This window comes from Dipodomys spectabilis, unplaced genomic scaffold (genome assembly GCF_019054845.1).
Source record: "Dipodomys spectabilis isolate Male_0828 unplaced genomic scaffold, ASM1905484v1 ptg000089l, whole genome shotgun sequence".
NCBI classification, from domain to species: domain Eukaryota; kingdom Metazoa; phylum Chordata; class Mammalia; order Rodentia; family Heteromyidae; genus Dipodomys; species Dipodomys spectabilis.
The window spans coordinates 8,255,450-8,282,817 of NW_024870766.1; the positions used below are offsets into that span (position 1 = coordinate 8,255,450).

The 27,368-nt window shown below is 35.3% G+C and overlaps 1 long non-coding RNA gene and 1 pseudogene across 1 annotated transcript; one reads left to right on the plus strand and one right to left on the minus strand.

Annotated features, from left to right (window-relative positions):
- On the plus strand, positions 1-27,368 carry LOC122111864. Its single transcript, XR_006148056.1, has 4 exons — positions 1-155; positions 10,641-10,644; positions 25,947-25,956; positions 27,355-27,368. It is a non-coding gene; the product is annotated as an uncharacterized LOC122111864 (long non-coding RNA).
- Positions 769-4,171, minus strand: LOC122111863 (annotated as a pseudogene).

Here is a 27,368-nt window from a genome sequence, read left to right on the forward strand (position 1 = left end):
ACCGTGATCCTCAGATCCTAGCCTCCTGAGTAGCTAGGATTACAGGTGTGAACCACTAGCACCCAGCTTCCTTTTTCTTATTCTTAAAAATCACCTCTGTAGAAAGGTGGTAGGCAGGGATATCAGAGGAAAGAAAGGGCACAAGACCCAGGGAAGTACGACTGCAGTTGGGACCCAAGAACCTAGTGTGTCTCGGTTGATGTGGACTCAGGATGGAATGCAGAATATTGGAATGCTGCTAGGAGACAAGTCTGCTTGGAAGGAATGCTAGATGGGCATGCCTCAGCTTTTGGTCCAGGAAACCCTCTCCTCACTTGTCAACTTGAAGTTAGTATGATTGGAAGAACCATCAGAAATTACACCAGCTTCTACTATCTCCATGTTCACTGTTAGAAAAAGATTCAGTAGTGTGCACATTCTGTATTAATTCCTGGGACTGCTGTTCTTCCCAAAGGATGAGGTTTTTTTTGGTAGAATAACCCTTTCCCTAAAAAGCTGAGAGCTGAAACATCCCAGAGTCCAGGAGTGCAGTCCCTTAAGACCAGAATGGTGGTATGGCCGCGCTGATGTGGAGAAGCTGTACCTTTCTGCAGAAGATCAACTGCCCTGCTGTCCCACCTCAAATCTCAGCCTGAAGTATATTCAGTCAAGGCAGGTAGCTGGGCTTCTCCAAGCAGAGAAGCAGTTAAGAGCAGAACGGTAGAGGAAATCTAGAAAAGAACTGTCTTGATACAGATTTATCCCATGGTGTGAAGGGAGAGAGCAAAGAACCCACTCGAACTTGGCTTATCCCGCAATTTCTGTCACTGTGGTGACCAACTTTTGCCCAGGGACTGGGAATTCATTAAAGTCACCGCCTTCTGTAGGAATGAGAACATTCACCTCAGAAGATTTGGCACTCACTACCTCACAATCCAAAGAACTCTTGCTCAGGTAAGCATGGCAGCCATCTGTTTTGTTAATGGAAATCGTTGGCACTTTACCCATTACCTGAACTTTGACATCTCTACTATTGATTATCTCCACAATGCCCACCACATCATCGAATACCAGACCAAGTTTCTTACAGTTATCTACTGTAATGGAGTTAATCTTGCCCTTGATTTGCAATGTCGTGTTGACACACTTGTATATGTAAACCACCTGCTTCAGCTCTGTGTCATCAATTACCAGGTTGGAATCATTCTCCTGATTTTCCACTCTCCATTTCTTGCCCTCCAATTCAAGTAGAGCTGTCTCCTTCTTTGTGGCTGGTTTGGGAGATGGGCTGGTTTGGGGTTTAGATGCAGAGAATGGTTTGGGACCACTGCGTACTGGGCCACTCTGAGCTTTCAGGGCAGGGTTCTTGTGAGTCTTCATATCGTCAGATACATGCTTCTGGGTATGTGTGATGCTCTCCCCCTGATTAATCTGTGCAAACAGTGCTGAGGGGGAGGCAGAGTGATCAGAGCTTGAACTGGTAGGGAATGGTGAGGGAGGTGGGCCTGGTGGAGGGGGAGGAGGACCTGATCCAATAGAGGGTCCTGATGGCAATCCACTCAGTTCTTTTGCCATGGGCCCCGTTTTGTTCTAGGCCAATCCAGTGGTATGGAACTCCTTGATACATGCCTGCAACTCCGTCCATATACTCAAGTAGGCTTTGACCCAGTCCACGTGTTTCTTATCCACATCTTGGTATTCTTTGAGGACTTGGTTTGTCTAAAATATTGCATTTCTTTCACATAGCGGGAAGGTTTGGGAACTATAGCCACCCAGCCCAGGGCCTGGATTCTCTCGCTGACAGCTGACAGGTGATTGAACAACTTGCTGCCTTGGTTTTTCTCCCGAAAGGTTATCACTTCTTGGATCTGCTCTGAGATAGGTGCCAACAAATGGATAAGCTTATTATTGGCTGGCTGCTGGCACTGAGATGCTGTAACTAGGAGAGCTCGTTCCAATTTCAGACCTGTACAGACCATCTCTACATGTTTCTGCACACCTCCTCCAATCTCTACTGACCTTCAAGTACTCTGCCACAGGACCAGCAAGCAGGGAGTCAAAGGCTTGCACATATGGAGCTGTTCCTTTTGAAGGATTGTCTCTATACCCACAGTGTATGTCAGAGGTATGGGATACTGCCTCCAGGCGGCCCACTGCCTTCTCCAGTCTTTCTACAAGATTTTGCATATCAGCTATCATGTACCACCTGCTCAGTTCTGCAATCAGCGGCTCTCCACTTCCGGCCAGGTTAATTTCTTAAATACATTTGCCATCCAATAATTCACCTGCCAAATGTATTGGAACATAATTTACCAGGTCAAAAACTTATGAGTATCTTTATAAATATTCATACCCTCTCTCAAACGTTCTAACACAGTCTTGGAAAGGAAATAGGGAAATAAATGAGAAGCATTTTGAAATTGAGAGACAGCTCTGTGGAAAGTATCTGTAGGATGGGCTTCATGGATCTGCAGTCACATGGTGTGGGCTCTACTAAGAAGTGTCTTTCCCAAAGAGCATATTATTATGGAATTGCATAGGTTAAGCTGTGGAGCAAAAGCAAGCTGTGGAAAAACAGCTTTACATCAAACATAGATGAAGTCATTTTACTCCATAGTAAAAAATGAATGAGATTACATGAAAGAAAAATGACATCACAACTTCATGGAGGAATTTTACAAATATTGCCTATATGGTTTAAAATGTACTGTACATCCAAGGATTCTTTTGTTGATATTAATGACAACGATTACCTTGAAATTATATTTCAGAAACTGAGGAAAGTTTTGAAAGGTAAAAAGACTTCTGAGTCAACAACACAGCCTGTCACTGTTCAACTTTGTTTCCTCTGGAGACTAATATAGTGCTTATCGATTGTGTTCAGTCCGTCCAAGTTTCTAGATTTCTGCTTATCAGCAGCTTTCATATAATCTTTTAACATAGGAATAAGGATTATACAATACTGCCTACTTATGCTTCAAAATATATTTCAATGAGATGGAGAATAATCTGTTGGAGACCTATAACCACCTAATTTTTGATAAGAGTGCCAAAAAAAATAGAATGGAAGAAAGATAGTCTCTTCAGTAAATGGTGCTGTAGAAAACTAAAATTAGATCCTTATATATCACCCTCCACCAGAATCAACTCAAAATGGATCAAAGACCTCGAAGTAAAAGCAGACACCTGAAAATATTACTGGAAGGAATTAGAGAAACTCTAGGGCTCCTTGGCACAGGCTGAAATTGTCTTAATAGAAACCCAAAACCTCAACAAATCGAAGAAACATTGGACAAATGGGATTGCATGAAACTCCAGAGCTTCTGCATGGCAAAGGAAATAGCTAGCAAGATCAATAGAAAGCCCACAGACTGGGAGAAGATGTTCATTAGCTTTACAACAGACAAGGGCCTCATATCTAAAATATACTTAGAACTCAAAAAAATAAAGTCACCCAAAGACAAATTCTCAAAGAAACAACTGCTCCATTAATAAGTGGGGTAGAGATTTAAAGAGAGATTTCTCTGAAGAGGAAATAAGAATGGACAATAGATACATGAAGAAATGCTGAACTTCTCTGGCCACAAAAGAAATGCAAATCAAAACAACATTGAGATTTCACCTCACCCCAGTTAGAATGACTATAATCAAGAACTCTAATAACAACAGATGCTGGAGGGGATGTGGACAGAAGGGAACCTTACTGCATTGTTGGTGGGAATGTAAACTTGTTCAATGACTTTGGAAAGCTGTTTGGAGGTTCCTCAAAAGACTCCACATAGAGCTCCCCTATGACCCAGCAATCCCACTTTTGGGCATTTACCCAAATGATCACAAACAAGGCCGTACTAAAGCTACCAGCACAACTATGCTTATTGCAGCATTATTTACCATAGCTAAGATCTGGAACCAACCCAGATGCCCCTCAGTAGATGAATGGATCAAGAAAATGTGGTATATATACACAATGGAATTCTATGCCTCCATCAGAACAACACCGCTGATTTTGTTAGGAAATGGAAAGACTTGGAAAAAATCATAGAAATTTAGGTTCCATGGTTTTCCTTGTTTGCAATAATTAGTTTCCATATAGGATAATCTTATCCAGTGAGCTGAAAAGCTCAAAAACCATGTACAAATGACCATATAAGTTGATGCTAGTTGAAATGAACCCCAAGATAAGGACACAAGAGTTCTGTCTTTATTATTACTGTTTTAAATGTACCATGTAATTTTATTTTAAAAAAAAAGAATAAAATCTATTCAGGAAAAAGAATATTCTGTTGGGCATTTTTTCATATAATCTAATGTCAGCAGTGGCTATTAAACCTTGACAATATTGAGCTCATATCTGCTGCAAAGGGGAAAATTGGCAAGACTTCTGATTTTTATTGATACATATTAATTTTTATAGTGTTTTCATTATGACATTATATATTTGTATTATACATTTTCATCATATTCTGCTACTTTGTCTTGTTAAACATAAAACATCACTCTGGTTTTTACTTACATCCACTAACTCCCTTTCAGATAGTTATAACGTGTTATGGGCCTCCAGCTTTCTTGTTCACTGATATGACTGATGTAATGATATTAGGAAAAAAACTTCAGGTCAGGGAAGTTTTATTAGTACTAAATATTTTAAATTGATTTATAAATGGGGTTTCAATGGGGTTTAACCATTCTTTTTATAAAATGTAAATGTATTACTTGATTTTTGATTTTTGATTGTTTTAGGTTTTCCAAATCTGAGAATTATATGCTCTAGAGAATGTGACAGAAAATTACATGACAAATGATTGTGTGTATGTGTGTGTGCTGTTCTAGGGCTTGAACTCAGGGACTGTCCCTGAGGTTTTTCACTCAAGGATAGCTCTCTACTACTTGAATCTTAGCTCCACTTCCAGCTCTTGGAGATCAAATCATGATCATCAGATCTCAGCCTCCTGGGTTGCTAGGATTACAGGCATGAGTCACCAGTGCCAGGCATAAAATTGACTTTAAAAATTGAAAACTGCAAGCTAGGTGCCAGGTGCCAGATCCAGTGGCTCATATCTGTAATCCTAGCTACTCAGGATGGGGTGCAGCTGGGATCTGAGAATGAGACTGAAAGCCAGCCCAGCAAGGAAAGTCCATGAGACTATTTCTGTCTTTCTTCCTCTTTCTTTCTTTCTTTCTTTCTTTCTTTCTTTCTTTCTTTCTTTCTTTCTTTCTTTCTTTCTTTCTTTCTTTCTTTCTTTCTTTCTTTCTTTCTATCTTCTTTCTTTCTTTCCTTCTTTCGTTCATTCTTTCTTTCCTCCCTCCCTCCCTCCCTCCCTTCCTCCCTCCCTCCCTCCCTCCCTTCTTCCTTCCTTCCTTCCTTCCTTCTTTCCTTCCTTCCTTCCTTCCTTCCTTCTCTCTTTCTTTCTTTCTCTTAGTTTCCCTGAGCTTTTCTTGCTCAAGGCTAGTCCTCTACCATTTGAACCACAGTAGCTGTACTTCTATGGTTTTGTTGTTGTTGTTGTTTATTTGTTTGCTTGTTTTGGTTTGCCTGTTTTTTAATGGTTAATTGGCAATAAGAGTTTCAGGGACTTTCCTACCCAGGCTGGCTTTGAACCACAATCTTCAGATTTCAGTCACCTAAGTAGCTAAGATTACAGTATGAGCCACCAGTGTCCAGTTTACCATACCTACTTAAAGAAGCAAAACAAAACAAAACAAAAAACAACTTTGGATAGACCTGTACTTTGAGAAAAAAAATCTAAAAATCATTTTATCTATCAAAGGAAATATACATGCTTATTATTAGATTTTAATTTTAAACACTAGCACACTAACTCTTTTTTCATGATTTGCCTTAGTTATTTTAGGGGATTGGTTTCATATCTTTAAATTCTAGATATAAATCTAGATATAAACAATATTAAAATCCATGCTCATAATTCTCATGCAAACATTTTGTACTTTGACACTAACAGTTTATACCTAAAATGAAAAGTTTTGCTCTGAAAAATTTAAAATTTTTACTAATGAAACATCATACTTTTTCAAATTGCCCCTTTTCATTCAACATTGTGTTATAGAAGTGATGCATTTAAGTGGCACTTATTTGTATTCTGTTGCATTAATTTGAGACCACTTAAACATTTGTGATTAAGCATTTAGTTTCTAGATAAACCACATAGAAAGGCATTCTAACACATGATGCAATCCATCATATTATATCTCAAGGTGAGGGAAAGTGAGAAAAGAGCTGAAATGACTACCACTTCATTTTTCTGTGTTTTCTGATGAAATTTTTAGGAATCACTTCTTTTCTGCTATCATTCTATTTTCTTTAAGGATGGTTAAGATATGAATCCAATTACTATAAATTGTAGCTAGTTATATCCAGGATTTAATTTGTTTTCTGGACTCAAATTTCAATGTAGTTTGTAGTCTACCTGTCAGAAGTGCACAGTACATTTTGTTATAACCGTGTAATTCAAATCAGGTCTATCCAGTCACAAGGTTATCTACTAATGTTTTAGCTACTCTGTGACTCTGTAACTCAAGTATAATTCTTTAGCATGAAGAGTATTTAGTATAACATACTTTATGATCACAGCATAGAGCATCACCACATTGGGAGAACATTAAAATGATTCTGTTCCTGACATAATTGCATAGCCATTATCAATGGATTTTATCTATAGTGATAATAAAAAACATCATAATTGATTTGTTCTTATTCCCATTCTGCAGAAATAAATATAATTACTATTTTCAGGTTTAGGATTCCACAAAAATCTAAGCTGTTTTGATACCTTGGTTACTGTGAACATTACTGCAATAAACATGAATGTGCAGGTTGCTTTGTTGTATTCTACCATGTTATCTTTTGGATAAATGCCCAAGACTGATAGCATTGGATCTTAGATTCAATCTATGTTTAGGTTTTTTGAGGAATATCAGGAAGATAAACCATAGGATAGAAGGAGGAGGCTGATGGGTAGCAAAAGGAATGGGGAATACGTATAGTCATAATACTCAGTGTATGTATGTGAAAAAGAAAAGGGGGAAACTTGGAATAACTCAGGGTGAGGGGACAGTGTGGGGAAAATGATAGAGGGAGTAACTCTGGTTAAGATGCAGCAGACACATAAAGACATTCTGAATTTTAGCTCCCATACACAACTATTTGAAGATTAAATTAACAAAAAAATAAAAAACTTTCAAAATAGTTGAATTTAAGTAATTTCAGATTCTTAGCCTCTAGTGAACACAACCATACAAATAGGTTATGATTCACTTTTTTTAGAAAAGCAACTAAAAATGGTTAATGATAAAGTTAGATTTATGTACTATTTCAAGATTGAAAAACAATGTAATTTGTAATTCAACAAAGTTTGAAGATACATAGCCTGAAAGATCATAATTTGTCTGGGGTAATAAGATGTTTATGAGAAACATATGAATGTGAAGACTTTTTAGTAGAGTTTATATACTTTTATAAAAACAGGTTTTTTGTTGATCATCTCTACTTTTACTACTAATAACAAGGAATTATTTGGTACTGTTTCCCTTCCTTATTCTCTATTTAATCACAAGAGAAATTATTATTTTTTTGGGGGGTCCGGTCGTGGGGCCTGAACTCTGGGCCTGGGCACTGTCCTTCAGCTCTTCAGCTCAAGGCTAGCGCTCTACCACTTGAGCCACAGCTCCACTTCTGGCTTTTTTTCTTTTTGCTTATGTGGTGCTGAGGAATCGAACCCAGGGCCTTGAGCATGCAAGGCAAGCGCTCTACCACTGAGCCACCTTCCCAGCCCCACAAGAGAAATTATGATAGAAATTTGTTGCTCTACTTACCAAAGCTGAGGAAAGTTCTTGGGTGAATGTGAGGTTTTTAATTTAATGAAACTGTTTTTAAAAGGAAATAAAGTATTGCTTAATTCTAAATACAGCAGAAAGGATTCTTCTAGGATCTGATACAGTATATAAATATGGACCAAGTTGAAAAGGTCAAAATTAAATGTAGATTTGAAAGACATAATGTTTGGAAAAACTTACTGTAGAAGCTAGAGGACACATTTGTTCAATATCTTTAAATACACTTAAAAAACTGTCATTGTTAAGTAGTTCTACAAAGGGTTTGCCATTTAACAAAGCAGATTATAAATATACATTGATCAATGTCACCCCGGTCAACATTCTCACCCATCCCTCCCCCACACACCTTTTCTCACTCTTCTTAATTATGTAGGGTATACAGTGGATTCTTGACTGCAGTCTCCTCTTGTCCTTTCCATTTATCCCATTATCCCCACCCAATCCTTTTTGAGTACCCATTTCCTGGTGTTTTGTTTTGCCATACTTTGACTTCGCCTTTCTAAGGAATTACATTATTTGAGTTTTTATTTGTTAATAAATGTTTATGTACTTTCATATTTACTTATAAGTTTATAAGCTAAATCCAGTTTCCACATATAAGGTAAAACATGCATCTTTGCCACTTTAGGCCTGACTTACTGCACTTATCATTATTTTTTCTAGATCTTCCCATTTCTTTACAAATGGTACAATATCATTCTTTCCCTTGGATGAGTAAAATTCCACATTGTTTTGACATTAGTATTTATTCAGCTATCTAATCCTACTATCAAAGACATGATTGTTCCTAGGACTGTATTATTGTGCAATTGCCAGGACTCAACCAACCATAGGTGAAATGAAGAGTGATAGCTGACTCTTTTCAGAGTACAGCAACAACAGAACAACAATTTGTAAATGGACACAGGTATCAAAGTACATCATTGAAGGTTTGTGTTAAATATGGGAAACATTTCATTACAAAACAGGTAATACCATTGTCTCAAATTCTAGTCTCAAGATTTTGTTATTCTAAATTGGAAATACCAGTTGTCAGAGCACACACTTCATATTTCTAAAAATTGACGTTAATTAGGCTGAAGACATTTCTTCATTGACAGTTTTGAACTTTTTGTTAACCATGAAATTTAATTTCATGAATATAAAGCAGTATAAAATTATATTCTTTTTATAGAATTAATTTATTTCCTTTTGAAGTTTTTTTAAAAATAATGTTCATATATACACTTCTACCAAATATCATTCTCTAATGTAAGAAATCTGAGGTCAAAATCATGCTTACTTTTATCTCTTCAGCAGTTTGTATCAGATAGTATACATATATATATATATATATATATATATGGAGATTATATAATATTTGAAAGGGTCTTATGGTATATAAGAATTACTTTAAATCTCATGCAAAGAAGAGAGTATGTTTTTACTGTTAAATACAATTTAAAATTAGATTTAGTTTAAATTATTACCATTTAATAGATTAAAAACTAAAGTCAATTTTTGACCAGAATAATAAAATGTGATCCTTTTATACATGGTTTAAATGATGTCTTTTAAACATTTAGCATTTTTCTTAAAGTCATATTGCATGTAGTAATAGAGAAAAAACACAGTTTCTGTCCTCAAGGAGATTTTAATCTATATAAGGACACCAGATGATATGTAAAACATGAGATAAAAACAAATGAAAATAAAATCAGGTGTTAGAATGTGTGGTGAAGAGCAGATGGAAATGCAAGTGCTTTCTCTCTCTCTCTCTCTCTATATATATATTACATATATATATATATATATATATATATATGTATATTTGTACATATCTTAAATGTCACGGTACAAGTCAGGAAGCCAGATGCAACCAATATTTTATTAGAATCGAGCTGGTATTTGTGCTTTTTATGACCACAGATTATTTAGCTCCCAAATGATTTTTAATGCCTTTTTAAATCAAGAAAAATTATGATGATTCATGTACCTCTTTGATGAACTTCTTTAAAAATTATTTATACTGTTATTTGAATAGCAAATATAAGTTTGAACCAGGAGTTCTTCACATAGTAAAATCTTTATAATTCTTCAATTTGCAGGACTAAATATTAGTGAGGGGAAATCAAAAGCCTCAGACCCACTTCTCATTTTATTTATATGCTAGCAAATTAATAATTCTTAAATAAGTACTTCTAAGTTAAAGATGTCTGTCTGGAAATACTTCCTAATGAATTATTCTTCCAATTATGAAACCTTATGAAAAATGCAAAACTACAGAACTATAGATCAGTGGTAACTGAAGACTGAGAAATGAATAAGCAAAGTATAGGAAATTTTAGAAGAGTGAGACCATTGTGTTTGATTCTTTACTGATGAATAAGCTATATGCTTGTTAGTATTTTCCAGTAAAATTTTACATTCTCTGGAAGTGCATGCTATACACAGGTTTTGGTAGCCACTTTCCACAGTATTGTGTGCCTTGGATAAGAACTAGTGGTTACATACATACATAAAGAGTTTAATTACTGAAGACTGGATTTCCAATTTTCCAAAATTTTAATATTTTAAAACTTGACTATTTTACCTTTATGATGAACTTATTTCTTCTTTTCAACATATATTTGTTGTTTAAGGATATCTCAGTATGTTGACTAGACTGATATTTAACTAGTAGGCTCAATGATCTGCCTATTTCTGTTTCTTCGGTACCTGAAAATAACAGGCACACACACAGCACCTGCTTTATAACAACTTTTTAGCACATATTCATAAATGTTAACATAAATGAATTGTACAGATTCTTCCATGACTCTGTAATACAGTTATGTGTGTGTGAGAGAGAGTGCATGAGAGAGAGAGAGAGAGAGAGAGAGAGAGAGAGAGAGAGAGAGAGAGAGCTCAAGTGAGCAAGCTGGGGAACAAACCCAGGACTTCAGCATGTAGGATAAGTGAGACACACCTCAAGCCCATTTTTCAGAAAGTTTATTTACACTGCAAGTCAATTGAGCTTCTTTGGCTCAAGGCTAGTGCTCTACCAACTGAACCCCGGCACCACTTCCAGCCTTTTCTGAGTAGTTTATTGGAGATAAAGTTCTCGTGGACTTTCCCACCTGGCCTGCCTTTGCACCTCAGTCCTCAGATCTCAGCCTCCTGAGTAGCTATGATTACAGGCATGAGCCATTGGTGCCCAGGTTTAAACCAAGTTTTTGAAATGTAAGTGTTTGTAGATGGTAATATAGAAGGGAAAGAGAAAATATGAGAGGAAAGATAGGCATCACTCAAGTTAGTTGTGTAAGGTGGGGAAATAATTAAATATATGTTTATCATTTCTTTCACTGGTTGCATTTTGATTTATTTTAAATTTTTGGTTTTGCAAATGTTTGTACTTTAGGTGGAACTTGGAATAGAGGAGGCTAATAATTCCTTTCACATTCCACTGCTATGAAGAGAAACTTTCCAGAACTTCAATTTCTCAGAGAAAGTGATAAAATTAAAACCCACATAAAGGATACATACTCAAGTGATACTTTTCAGACACTTACTCAAAATACATTTTTCCTATTCTAGGACTTGAATTCTGAGCCTGGACTTTGTCCCTGAGCTTTTTTTGCTCAAGGATAGCCTTCTACTTTTTGAGCCACAGTGGCCACTTGCATATTTTTCTGAGTAGTTAATAGGAGAGAAGAGTCTCTAGGACTTTCCAGCCTTGGCTTTGAATGGTGATCCTCAGATCTTAGCCTCCTGAGTAAGTAGGATTACAAATGTGAGCCACCAGTGCCCAGCTTATCCAGAACATTTATTTTGACCATAGATTGCACAATAAAACTCTGATCAAACTCTTTACCAAAATTCTAAAGGATGTTTTATACATAGACAAACAGATTAAGAAGGTGAAGGCTTTGGGCTGGGAAGATAGCTCAGTGGTACAGCGCTTGGCTACCTGGGTTCGATTCCTCAGCACCACATAAGGAAAAAGAAAAAAGCCGGAAGTGGTGCTGTGGCTCAAGTGGTAGAATGCTAGCCTTGAGCTGAAGAGCTGAGGGACAGCGCCCAGGTCCAGAGTTCAGGCCCCACGACCGAAACCCCCCCGCCAAAAAAGAAGGTGAAGGCTTTGCCATCCTTGTGCTAGTTAGTTTCCCTGGCTGTACTGATTTTTTCCTCTCTTTCTAAAAAATTTTATTTTATTGTAAAGATGCTGTACAGAGGGGTTACAATTATATGAGTAAGGTGATGAGTATATTTCTTGGGTACTGATAGTTTTGATGAAACTTTTTCCCTATCACCTGTTCTTGTTCTTATTGTTAATTCAGTGTACCTACTGGCAAGGTACCTAGCCTCCCTGAAATCCATACTTACTATTTTTTAAATTAAATGCCTTTTCTCTAAATAAAAAAAATAATCATTTGTTATTCTTCCATCAGAAAAAATGATATTGCTCCATTCATAAGGAAATGGAAAGACTTGTGGAAAATTATATTAAATGAAATAAGCACTGGTCTTTAAACATTCACACAGTCAGACCAAAGGAGGATATTCTTAGAAGAGGATTACAAAGGTTCAAAATGATATTTATCAAATTAAACTCCAAGAAATGGAAACAAGACGTGTTTATATTACTTTTTGTGATTTTTGTTTTGTTTTCCCCATTTTGAGGCTGTATTTTATTTCTGTACGTTTTGTCTAGTATGTAAGTTTATCTGTTTGGGGGAGAGTAAGGGGAAGCATAGAAATAATGAGACAAAGGGTGTACTAATTCAACAGTGATACTACACATTATGCTGAAAATGAACTATACAACTCATGGGGAGAGGGGAAAAAAACTGGGAGAAAATAATAGAATAGGTGACATTGTTCTGGGAATGCTTAGTGGTAGAGTGCTTGCCTAGAATGCATGAAGCCCTGGGTTCAATTCCTCAGTACCACATAAACAGAAAAAGCTGGAAGTGAGTCTGTGGCTCAAAGTGGTAAAGTGCTAGCCTTGAGCAAAAGCAACTGAGGGACAGTGCCCAGACCCTGAGTTCAAACCCTGGGACTGGGAAAAAGAAAGGAAGAAAAGAAAGAAAGAAAGAAAGAAAGAAAGAGAAGAAAGAAAGAAAGAAAGAAAGAAAGAAAGAAAGAAAGAAAGAGAGAGAAAGAAAGAAAGAAGAAGGAAGGAAGAAAGAAAGAAAGAAGAAAGAGAAAGAGAAAGAAAGGAAGGAAGGAAGGAAGGAAGGAAGGAAGGAAGAAAGGGAGGAAGGAAGGAAGGAAGGAAGAAAGGAAGAAAGGGAGGAAGGAAGGAAGGAAGGAAGGAAGGAAGAAAGAAAGAAAGAAAGAAAGAAAGAAAGAAAGAAAGAAAGAAAGAAAGAAAGAAAGAAAGAAAAGAAATGTACTTATTACCTGATATAAGTAGTTAACCAATTTTGCCAGCACCATTTACTGAAGAGGCTGTCTTTTTTCCATTCTATTTTTTTAGCTCCCTTATAGAAGATTGGATGGCTATAGGTCTTCAGGTTCATTTCTGGGTTTTCAATTCTATTCCATTGGTCCTGAGGTCTGTTCTTGTGCCAGTACCAAGCTGTTTTGATTAATATGGATTGTAACTGTAAGCCCTCAGTTCATCACCTGTACAACAAAAACAAATTTTAAAAAGCCATTTGAACTTGATTTGTTGAAATAGATTTTGTGAAATTTGAATGCTTTATAGTTGTGTTATGAATGTGGTTTTACCATTTATTTTTTACTTTGTTCATTTATAGATAATACTATGAGACTTTGGCAAGCTAATTAAACTCAGGTCATATAAAATTAGGAGCTTGCTTTTTACACAGCTATTAGGAAAATGAAAAATGACAAAAAAAAAAAACCAGGGGACATGAGGTTTTCTAAATAATCCCACTATCATTTTTAAAATTGCTGCCAAGTGATTTCTAAAGAGGCAGAAACAAATGTTAATGTTAATGGTGACTTAAATATTGTTCAAAAAAGAGGAAAAAATCACATGTTTTTGGTTGGGGAAAAAAGGAAGAGGAGCCACTGATAATATCTACCAGTTGGTATATTTCTCTCCTCTATGTACTGGTACCACATTGAAGATGAGGTAGCATTGACTTTACTGAAAATAGGCTCTTAGAATAACAACTGAGTTTCATTAATTGTTTTGTGTAATGAATTTATTAAATTATATGAGTTTTTGGCCATTGCTAATAAAGGAAGGCCAATCATAATCTTCTTATCATATTAATAAAAACCCTACAGCCTTGATTTTTATTGATGATAGCAATCATTTTATCCCTGGTGATATATAAAAGCAAAATACAAGAAAAACAAACTTAGACACCTGATGGAATTATTCACATGATTGTCTATAGCACAATTTTTCTTTTATTTTTATTGAATTTATTTTGAGTTCATACTATAAATCACATGATTTAGTAAAATCACAAAATTGTTCATTTTAATGAGAGATAGGTGGTGTATCAATACAAGTAAAGTGAAGTAATGTATGACTCTGCCTTTATGTATCTACCTACTCATACATAATTGTTTCTTCCAGTTTTCAAGAAAGCTATAGTGTGCTCTCTTATCTACGGTCCCTGTGCTGTTCAATGGAGCAGAGAACCTGTTCCTAACTGCCACTCAGTAACCATTGATCAAACTTTTCCCTATCCCTTCTCTCTTGCTAATCTCCTCTACCTATAACACTATAGTCTCCCTTTTTCTTTATATTTCTCACATACTGTATTTTGAAATTTGACTATTTATATCAGCCTAGATTTCATAGAACAAAAGATCTTATTGTGGAAGGTATTCTTTAATTTTAATGAGACCAAAGCTTTTATATTTCTTATTGGTTTAGAATTTCATAAATTTCACTTTATATAAAAATCCATTTTGAACCATGTTGTCACAAATAACAGGATTCCAGGCATTTTTGGCTGAATATCATTCCCTTGTGTATATGTATTCTCTAAGGAGAAAATAGCATATGCTAATAATGATAATATGATACTAAGATAAATGATATTAAGATGAATGAAAATGCTACTTCCATTTATTTCTGCTCAACTATTTTTGTTTTATCATTAACCTTTCCATTAACCATTTTTTAGGTCAAGAATTTTGTACTTCAGAAATATGGGTGCTATAATAATAACAGTGATCACCTAGATTTTGAAAAGGAAGAACTTTCACGTATCTTCCATTACTGTGGATTTCCGTCTTTGCTATCTGTAGGGTCTGCACAGGGACACCTCCCTCCCTCTTGGCTAAGTTCCCACCCAGTATCTGTTACCTAGGTAACTGGCAGACCTGGAAGTAGTCACCTTCCCTCCTGCTAGGTCACATCTTGGGCCATGTCTGGTCACATGCCTCCCATCTGCCTTAGGAGGGTCCCAGACCCTGAGGTCACATCCGGATCCTGTGTGGCCACACCTTTTCCCCACCTGGCTACACCTCTTCCTGTCCCTGGCCTAGATAAGTCCTGGCCCAGGGGTGGGTCCCCCATTCCTTTTCAGCCATGCCTCTCCACCATGCATGGCAGGGGCAGTAGTTTGGCAAATAAACTTCTTCTCCTACCTGAATAGTATGTGATGTTCTCTTTATCAGCTGCCTAATGAAAACTACCTATATACTATATCTTACACTATCACTACAGAATAGTGCCCTACCATTAATTCTAGTCTTCAGAAGAAAGCCACAAATGGACTTTCTGCTACCTGTTTTTCTTTTACCATTAGTGGTTATCTAGTGGCTTCAGTAAAGGGATGTATCTTTTGAAAATTCTGCAGTCTCATACCTTTTGAGTAGTCTGTTCACAAAAACTTTATTTCCTCCTACAAACTAACATCTAAGTCAAGTGTAGTTGCTTAAACCTGTTCAATCTCAGATACAGAAGAGGGAGATAAGAACAATCAAGCTCTAGACATGCCCCCAGGCAAAGTTAATGAGAATTTGTCTCAATAACAAAATGCCAACAAAATGTCTGGGCCTGTAGATCAAGTGGTAGACTGTAATCCTGGTTTTAATATCCACAACCAATAACTACTTGTAGAAAACTAAAGCTAGATCCTTATATATCACCTTGCACCACAATCAACTCCAAATGGATCAAAGACCTCAGAGTCAATGCAGACACTCTGAAAACATTACAGGATGGAATAGGAGAAACCCTAGGTCTCCTTGGCACAGGCTGAAATTTTCTTAAAAGAGATCCAGAAACACAACAAATCAAAGAAAGGTTGGACAAATGGGATTGCATGAAATTGCAGAGCTTCTGCATGGCAAAGGATATAGCTAGCAAGATCAATAAAAAAGCCCACTGATTGGGAAAAGATCTTCATTAGCCATACAATGGACAAGGGTCTCATATCTAAAATATACCTGGAACTCAAAAAATTAAATCCCCCAACAACAAATCTACAAAGAAACAACTGCCCAATAATTAAGTGGGCTAAAGACTTAAAGAGAAACTTCTCTGAGGAGGAAAGAAGGATGGCCAATAGACACATGAAGAAATGCTCAACCTCCCTAGCCATAAAAGAAATGCAAATCAAAACAATATTGAGATACTACCTCATTCCAGTTAGAATGGCTATAATCAAGAACTCTAATAACAACAGATGCTGGAGGGGATGTGGACAGAAAGGAACCTTACTGCATTGTTTGTGGGAGTATAAACTTGTTCAACCACTTTGGAAAGTAGTATGGAGGTTCCTCAAAAGACTTACATAGAGCTCCCCTATGACCCAGCAATCCCACTTTTGGGCATTTACCTGAATGATCACAAACAAGACCATACTAAAGCTACCAGCACAACTATGTTTATTGCAGCATTATTTACCATAGCTAAGATATGGAACCAACCCAGATGCCCCTCAGTAGATGAATGGATCAAGACAATGTGGTATATAAACACAATGGAATTCTATGCCTCCATCAGAAAGAATGACATTGCCCCATTTGTTAGGAAATGGAAAGACTTGGAAAAAATTATATTAAGTGAAATAAGCCAAGCCCAAAGAAACATAGGTCCCATGGTTTCCCTTATTTGCAATAACTAGTATATGTCTGAGACAAGCAGAAAAGGTCAGATAAGTTGGTGTTAGGTGAAATGAACCCCAAGATAAATATTCAAATGTTTTTTCTTTCTTGCAATTATTTCTAACATATTTATAAGATGATTTCTTTGTTGCTTTGTATGTTCCTCCCCCATGGTATAACCCCTGCTTTCACTCTATTTGATGTTGGTATAATTTGTGGAGGGGAAGAGACAAAAACAAATCATTTAAATAGGGATACAGGTGGACCATTGCAACAATGAGATATACAAGTTATGTTGAAAAATGAACTTTACAACTTTGGCGAGGGGGGGGGAGGGGCAGAGGGGAGGGGGAGGGGAAGGGATGGGAAGGGGAAACAAAGGAAGAAGCAACAATACTTGATAAGAAATGTACTTATTATCTTGCCCATGTAATTGTAACTCCTCTGTATGGTATTTTCACAGTAAAAAAAAATTAACAAAGGATGAAAAAATAATCCACAACCAAAAGAAGAAAATAAAACCAAACCAAAAAAAAAAAAGGCATTTTCCAAGCCTTTTGACCCCATCTGGTACTAAGAACAGGCATGTCAGACATTTTCAGCATTTTTACTTTCTTTGGCACCCACAATTGTTTTCTCCTGGTTTTTAAGAGCTACTCTTGCACTGAGCCAGTCTGCTAAATTCTGTTTGAGAATGTGACCCTAAGTCTGTGACTTTTTTTTGTTTAAGTAATTTGCAATTCTGCCCAGAATGTTGCCCATCTCTAGATTAACTATTATCAACATTGTTGCAGTTGTTACTGCCAATATATGTTCCCTCATTCTTGTGCCTCCTTCGCAATGCAACTCCTTTGCCTGGTTACCAAAATTGTTGCCTAATTCCAGATTCTGCCCATTCTTGTGCTTGCAGTTCTGTTTTCCACCTATTTCTACATACTTTCCCCTTATTTAAGGTCTTGTCTATTATTGATAGCATTGAAAAGCAAAGTAGGAGGAAACAGTGGGAGGAATCAGTATAAATGCTCTATTTTTAATAGCTAAATGATAAATAAGGTTGTTGATTGAGAAGGCTTTGAAAAAGACATTGAAATCTTAATTTATAGAAATGACTCTCTTAAAATGGGTATAGATTCTATTGGTTTTACATGAAAAGAAAAGCATCACTAATTGAAAACCATAACTTAAATATATAGTAAAATGAAGAATTTTCTTTGGAATAAATAGAAGAGTGAGAAAAGAAATGAGTATAATATAGAGAAATCTATGAATGAGAATTTACTATTGATGATATTTAATAGAAATATTGGCCTGGTACAAAAGAATTTGTTTGTTTTGGAATGTGATAAGAATAAAGGAGTTTTCCAATTAAGAAAGTGTTATTGTCAGGAATTTAAGATGTATATTGCAGATGAGTGTTTAAAGGCAGATCCAAGCACTAGCCTCCAAATTTTAACTTCTTTACTGCTAAGAATTTGAACTGAATGTGTCTCAATACAATAATTCACAAACCTCACAGAGATATGATAGGACTCAAAGAGGACTTTGTGCCTGCTGAAATGCTTTATCATTTCAAATATCATTTTGCAAAATGCTTGTAAATAACGTAATTTCCCATTTTTAAAATACAAAATCACTTCTTTTAGTTTATCTTTTTTGTTTTGACAAAAAAGTAATTTTAAGAGCTGGGTGCCAGTGGCTCATGCCTGCAATCCTAGCTACTCAGGAGGCTGAGATCTCAGGATCACAGCTCAAAGCCAGCAGGAGCAAGAAAGTCCATGAGACTCATATCTCCAATAAACCACCAGAAAACCAGAAGTGGTGCAGTGGCTCAAAGTGGAGGAGCACTAGCTTTGGGCTGAAGAGCTCAGGAACAGTGCCCAGGCCCTGAATTCAAGTCCCACAACCACAAAAAGAAAAAAAAAATAATTGTAACCATGTGTTCTAAAATAAAACAGTTAACTTTTCTTTTTTACTGACAGGTGTTTCTTACAACAAAAAACAGGCCATTGAAATGGAGATAAAAAATGATACACAAGTTGGGATTTGTGAAATCTACTCACATTTTTTATATCTAGTTTTCTGTACTCTAACAATGTATTAAAAGTCAACAGCTGACTATCCCTCAAATAATTTGACAAAGACACTCTGAAGTAGAATTAGTTTCAACATTTCGAGTTGTTTGTTGACTTTGAAACAAAATATGTCGTCTGATAGTATAAATGGATTATTTTTCTTAACCTTATAACAACAGTATAATATTGTTGTTCCCCAAACCAAAAGAATTTGTGATCAAATTAGAATTAGAATTATATGGAGAAACAGTAACCCAGGATTATTTCAGGAAAACATGGATTCAGAGTTACTCTAATTATTAAACACTCTATTAGCAGTTTTTTCATATATTCATGTAATTTTAGCATATTTGTTAACTTTTCTTTTTAGGATTCTCTCTCTCTCTCTCTTCTCGTTTACTCCCTCCTCCCACCTCCCACTCACTCCTCTCCCGCAATTTGTACAGTTCATTTGCAACATAGTGTATTGTGAGTATCATTGTTGCATTCCTTTGTCCTTTGTCCTTTGTCTCACTGTCTCTGAAAAGCTCCCTCATTGATATCTTTTTCTCCTCTTTGGAGCTTGGATGCTACAGCCTAGCTGAATTATAGCTTTTGGATTGTAAAGCTATATGGATCACCATTTTGTATAATTTGAGTTTATCACATTTTATAAAACAGAGATTAGCTATCAAATGGTATGCAACACTGGATTTGTGCATTTTGAACAAACTCCTTAACCCACCTAAAGACAGATGATATGGTATACTCGGCACAGATATGGAACTTCCTATTAGCAGTTGCATGCACTGAGTCTGATCAGATACTAGTGACAAAACGTCTGACCTATGGTAAATCCACCCAAGTGATACTGAAATTTCCACAAGCAGACATGGCAGAAGTTATGATATTGGCATCTACCACCCCTTGTCTGCAGGCTCTGGATCCCCTGACCGAGCAGCAGTATATCCATCAGCCAGCTCTGTCTGTGTCTTTAGGCACTGTTCCCAACTCTGTGACCTCCCAGTCCTGACTTTAACAACTTAACCCCTAAGGAAGATACACAATGTTCTTTGAATATGCTGTTTGCAACTGAATGCCTGGATTCAGGTTCTAAATTGTTATCTCTCTCTCTCATGTGTGTGTGTGTGTGTGTGTGTGTGTGTGTGTGTGTGTGTTTTGGTCTGTGTTGGTCCTGAAGCTTGAACTCAGGTCCTGGTCTCTATCACTGAGCTTTTGTGTCAAAGCTATCACTTTATCACCTGAGCCACAGCTCCATTTTGGCATTTTTATTTTTTACAAAAATAAAGGGTTTTCTTTTTGTTTTGTATGGATTTTTATTTTATTTTAATATATATTGTTATTATAAAGGTGATATACAGAGGGGATAGTTACATAAGTAAAGGTGATATACAGAAGGGTTACAGTTACATAAGTCAAGCAATGAGGAGAGTTTTTTTTTTAATAGTGTTATCATTTCCCTAGCTTTCTCCCAGATTTTCCCTCCCCTCACCACGCACAATTTATGTGGTTATTATTATTTTTCTTTTTGTCTGTCATGGGGCCTGAACTATGGGCCTGGGCACCGACTCTCACCTCTTTAGCTCAAGGCTAGTATCACTCTACCACTTGAGCCACAGCACCACTTCAAGTTTTTTCTGCTTATGTGGTGCTGAGGAATCGAGCCCAGGGCCACATGCATGCAAGGCACTCTATACTGAGCCACCTTCTCAGCCCCATGTGTAGTACATACTTAACATAATGTCTAGTGAGTATCACTGCTGCATTTGTTCACCCTTTGTCCCATGCTTTCTGTGCCCACTACTATGACCCAAACAGATAAAATTACAAACAAGGCAAAAGATACAGAAAACAAAACAGAAACAAAGAAAAACAAACAAACACACAAACAAAACTTCTGGTTTGCATTTTTTGACCGTTAATTACAGGTATTCTTTCATTTTACATGTTGGTAGTTGGTAGTTAACTTTTTGTTACTGTGGCTGGTCAAGTCCCAGTGATCTGGCAAGAACAAAAAGTGTACAATTGATTCAAATAATGTTGGCATCAGTTTCTAAGATGTTAAGACTTACTGTATTATATATTTAAAAAAGCTTTATGGAAAAGTTAAAGACAGTTGAAGACTTTTATTTAAAATTACCCATGAGGAAAAGTGATTGGTTTCTTGCACAAACCTTAAGTCTGACAAATTTACTATCAATCTATATATTTTGTACATTAAACTTACCATTTGTTGTCTACCTTCCTACATCAATTTGTGTAGTTCATTTTCAACATGTCTAGTGAATATCCCTGTTGCATTTGTTCACCATTTGTCCCAAAAAATGCAAACAGATAAATTTACAAACAAGACTAAAGGTACAGAAAACAAAAACAGAAACGAAGAAAAACAAACAAACAAACCCTCTGGTTTGCATTTTTTGACAGATAATTATAGGTAAGAGTTTTATGAGCTTCTCTGACTTTGAACCATGATCCTCAGATCTCAGTTTCTTGAGTAGCTAGGATTATATAAAACTGAAATCACAGAGTGTTAAGTAGTTCCTTTCACTTTGTTTTCCATAATTTCTGGCACAGGTATGCTTCACATTCAGGACTGCTTTCTTCAAGCCTTCACTTTTGAAAAATAGCTTCTGGAAGAAAGTGACTTGAAGCAGTAAAGGGCTTATCAACTAAATATGAGTTAGATTTGCACTGGACCCCTATCCTCCTGGCTTCTGATTCCTTTTACACCATTGGGAAATTCAATTAACCCAACCCAGAGAATCTAATTGTATTCATTGCTTCAAATTGACACTCTTACCCTTTCATTCGTTAAACATTTAGCAAGTTCCTATAGTTGAATGTCTGCACATATCTGAAGAAACGGAGAGTAGCAATTGCTTTGTAAGGCCTCCATTTAACTTCTGAGTGTACACAAATCATGGTTTTTCTAATCTGCTTTTGTTGCACATTGTCTTGCTTTTATTTTACTCATGGAAGCAAACATGACCCTAGATCATTTTAAAACTGTCATGGCTCCCAATTTCCTTATAAAATTTTCTTAGCGCAATTTGTAAAAAATTGAATTGAACAACAGTTCCACTCATAATAAGATGTCCAAATATTAGATAATATATATTTGAATTGGATGTGGATTTAGAGGCCAACTAATTAGTTCATTAAAGAAAAAAAATGAAGACTATAAAAGTGACTTGAAACTAAAGTGAAAATGATAGCCACATTCACTATGGCATTTATTAACAGTTTATCTCTCTGTGTGAAGAATTAAACATTGTGCTACCAGGAAAAGGCAATGTAAACATATCTCTTCCAAAGATTAATCAAATAAATTTGTACTTAATAAAAATAATGTATGAACATAATGTATGAAATTAAGAAATTAAAAAAAGTTTTATTGAGACATTGGCTTTGCTGTGAATAGTTTTTTTTTAAATATACCTTCTAATCTCCAAACTTTAGTCTCAATTTTTAAACAGTCATATTCACAGAGATCATAGTCTGTCCTATGTGATTGAGAGAAATTAATGCTAAGTGCCATGAGACAAGTAAAAGAAAGCTCAAAAGATTTTGCAAAACTTTCTACAAACTTATTTTTGTATGGTTCAAGCTATTTGTTGAATTATTTGTTTTATACAGATTAACTTTATTTATCTGATATATACCTTTTCATAATATATGTTTTAAAGAGTTTCAATTATGGTAGACTTTCTATATTTTATATTTCAAAGCAATAGTTTTAAAATAATGAATATTAAAATAATATTTTTAAGTAAGTAGTAGAAAGTGAAAATGTCTTCTTATGGCTTTGAAATAGAAAGAATGCATAGAAGAGTAATGCGTTTCAAAACAGGTTATATGAAATTTTAAATATTTGGCAGAATTCTTTTACATGTCTCTCACAAACAGAGGACACTGGCAGTTGAAAATATTAATTTTAACATTATCGACCTTTAGATGCTTAGGATATTTCAGATGACATTCAGAAGAGCAAATGAGAGACTAGTATTCAACAATTTAATATATATTCAAATGAATAGTATAATAGGAGAGACATTTATGAAAGGGCATATTTATAGTTCAAGAAATGTTGGTAGGTTATTATGATAACCTCAGTTGTACCACTATAAAGTTTAATGTGGTCATATGAGTAAATTCAGATCTTACTTTTTTACCTAAAAGTAATTTTATATAATGTACAAGAAACTTCTGTAAGGTATGCATATCAGAGTTTGAAAATACTAAAATACCTCATCAAGGAAACTATAAAGATGACAAATAAACATATGAAAACAAACTCAATTTATTACTAGATGATATTGATATTGCAGAAATATAAACCATGGTAGAAAGGAAAGGTATTATGATATGCATTTAGAAATTATAGTAGGGAGTAAAAAGAAAGCAGATAATCTTCATTTAGATCCATAAATGTGAAATCACCTACAGTTTTGATTCAAGATGCCTCTATAAATTAATCATAATTTTATATAAATTCTAAGTATGTTTCAAAATGAAACTGTCATTCTTCTTGATTCATTCTTCTGGGCACTTATCTAAAGAGTGTGTGCTTTCTTCTTATTTTTAGGAAGCTCATAGAAATCCTTTCTGACAACTGTCAGGTTGTCTGTTACTTTGTCAAGCAAAGTGATAGACAATCCATGGCCCTTGGGAATGCAAATTTCAAATCAGAAATCAATTCTTGTAGTAACTCAGAGTATACAAGACAAACAGATGGGTCTATATTCTCAATTAAATGTTTTCATATATTTATGGTGTTTATACACACTCCATGTTTTAATAGATTAGTCACTGAAATCTTCATGATTTATAATTATTTGAGGGAAAGATGTTGTTATGGTCACACAGATGTAATTTTGTTTTACTAGAATATAAATGCCAAAAGTATTTTACTTATAATTCTGTCATTGTAGACTGAGCCCTTTTGGAAAATGCATTCCTTTTAGTGATAACTAAACACAGAACAGTAGAGCAAAGAGTATTTCTTTTAAAGATCACTGTACTAACAAGTATTTTAGATTGTATTATTTTACTTCTTGACAATTTGTGAACAATAAGTAATATAATCAAAAATTTTGATAATCAACTTGATTAAAATTTGTTAAGACATCAATTGTTTATTGCAAAATAAATGTAAGATCCAGAGTTAGACTTTAATATAATATGTTACTTTGACTTTAATATATTTTTGTTAATGTGAGTTTTCTGGATATACTTAAACAGAAAAATGGATTACATTAAATATGTAATTTAACAGGTATAAAGCTATAGAATAAAGAAACTATACTGAATATATTACAATACTACTTACAATTATTGAAAAGTAGATAATCTGTCAATATTTACTTGTACATTTGTGTATTTCATTCAGGGACAATTGAATATGGGAATACCCAATTGGATAAATGAATGAATGAAAACTCACGCAAGTAAATACAGATTTGTTACTTTCTTTTTTTTTCTTAATTTTTCTTTTTTTATTGTGAAAATACTGTACAGAGGGGTTACAATTACATGGGCAAGATAATGAGTACATTTCTTATCAAGCATTGTAGCCTCCTCCTTTGTTTCCTCTTTCCATCCCATCCTCCACCTCCTTGCCCCCCCACCCAATCCCCCCCAAAGTTGTAAAGTTCTTTTTTGACTTGTATATCTCATTGTTGCAATGGGTCCACCTGTATCCCTATTTAAACGATTTGTTTTCCCCTTCCCCTCCACAAATTATACCGACATCAAATACAGTGAAAGCAGGGGTTATACTGGGGGGGGGAGGGACATACAAAGAAACAAAGAAATAATCTTATAAATGTGTTAGAAACAATCACAGGAAAGAAAAAAAACATTTGAATACATATCTTAGGGTTCATTTCCCTAACATCAACATATCTGAACTTTTTCTGCTTGACTCAGACATATACTAGTTATTGCAAATAAGGGAAACCATGGGACCTATGTATCTTTGGGCCTGGCTTACTTCACTTAATATAATTTTTTTCCATGCCTTTCCATTTCCTAACAACTGGGGCAATGCCATTCTTTCTGATGGAGGCATAGATTCCATTGTGTATATATACCACATTTTCTTGATCCATTCATGTACTGAGGGACATCTGGGTTGGTTCCATATCTTAGCTATAGTAAATAATGCTGCAATAAACATAGTCATGCTGGTAACTTTAGTGTGGTCTTGTTTGTGAACATTTGAGTAAATGCCCAAAAGTCGGATTGCTAGGTCATAGGGGAGCTCTATGTGGAGTCTTTTGAGGAACCTCCATACTGCTTTCCAAAGTGGTTGAACTAGTTTACATTCCCACCAACATTGCAGTAGGGTTCCCTTCTGTCGACATCCCCTCCAGCATCTGTTGTTATTAGAGTTCTTGATTTTTGCCATTCTAACTGGTGTGAGGTGGTATCTCAATGTTGTTTTGATTTGCATTTCTTTTATGGCTAGGGAGGTTGAGCATTTCTTCATGTGTCTATTGGCCATCCTTCTTTCTTCTTCAGAGAAGTTTCTCTTTAAGTCTTTAGCCCACTTATTTATTGGACAATTGTTTCTTTGAAGATTTGTTGTTGGTGGATTTAATTTTTTGAGTTCCAGGTATATTTTAGATATGAGACCCTTGTCTGTTGTATGTCTAGTGAAGATCTTCTCCCAATCCGTGGGCTTTCTATTTATCTTGCTAGCTATGTCCTTTGTCATACAGAAGCTCTGCAATTTCATGCAATCCCATTTGTCCAATCTTTCTTTGATTTATTGTGTTTCTGGGTCTCTTTTAAGAAAATTTTGGCCTGTGCCAAGGAGACCTAGGGTTTCTCTTATTCCATCCTGTAATGTTTTCAGAGTGTCTGCTTTGACTCTGAGGTCTTTGATCCATTTGGAGTTGATTCTGTTGCAGGGTGATATATAAGGATCCAGCTTTAGTTTTCTACAAGTAGTTAACCAATTTTGCCAGCTCCATTTACTGAAGAGGCTGTTTTTTTCCATTCTATTTTTTTAGCTCCCTTATCAAAGATTAGATGGCTACAGGTCTGTAGGTTCATTTCTGGGTGTTCAATTCTATTCCATTCATCTGAGGTCTGTTCTTGTGCCAGTACCAAGCTGTTTTGATTGAAATTTGGTATTGATATTCCTCCAGCAGTGTTCTTTCCGTTGAGGATTGTTTTTGCTAATTGGGGTCTTTCATTGTTCCACATGAATTTTTGGATTGCCTCTTCTATTTCCTTGAAGAATGAGGTTGGAATTTTGATAGGTATTGGATTGAATTTGTAGATAGCCTTGGGAACTATTGCCATTTTCATGATATTCATCCTTCCAATCCAGGAAGATGGGAGTTTTTGCCACTTTCTAAGTTCTGTTTTGATTTCCTTTTTTTAAGTTTTTAAAGTTTTCATCATAGAGGTCCTTTACTTCTTTGGTTAAATTAATTCCTAGGTATTTTATTTTTGTGGGGCTATTACGAATGGAGTTGCTTTCCTAATTTCAGCCACACTTTTCTCATTGTTGGCATACAGATTTTTTGAGGGTTAATTTTATACCCTGCTACTTTGCCAAAGTCAGATTTGATTGAAAAGTTTAGACAGATGGAGAGAAAAATACTTAATATTTGATTAAAGTGAATAACCATGAAAGAATATAAAGAATTCCTCTGTCGTAACCACAAACATATCCTAATGTTAATACTTTACATAGTCATGGTGACAAAACTTATTAAGTAGACTGTGTAACTAATGAAGCTACTTTTCACTCGATTCTCCCAAGTACCCTTTTTTTTTTTTGTTCTCGGAACTGATTCAGTATTTCACATTCCATTAAGTTATCATTGATGTTATCGTCATCAATCTATGACAAATGCTCAATATTATCTTACTTTATCTGGACTATTTTAAAGTATCTGTTGTGTGTGTAGAGTGTTCCTCAGTTTTGAGGCCTTTCTCACAGTAAAGTTAAAATTATGAATTTTTGTTAGGTATTAAACAAAAGAAATTTTTCCTTTCTCAATGTATTGTTCCATATATACTCTGGCATCTGTACATATTACAAGGGAAAGAATTAGTAACATTACAGAATCTGCCATGTTTTTCCAGTATAATATTGTTTTGTTTCAGTTGTAATTACAAAATAACTTGTGGAATATCTTTTAAATTTGAAATTTTTGATCTTGAAAATTTCACCTAGGATATTAGAATAAATCTGAATTTGCCTTCAGAAATTATTTCTGTGCAATATTAATGATATTTTCATTTCATTCTTTAAACACTAATGTATATGTATATAAATATGTATATGCCCACATATATAAATCCATAGGATGCTGTAGTTAAAGAACATGTTTTTCAAAATTAAAGAAAAGAGAAAAATTATTTAAAATAAAAATGACAACCACGTGCAAGTGGCTCATGCCTGTAATCCTAGCTCCTCAGATAGCTGAGATCTGAGGA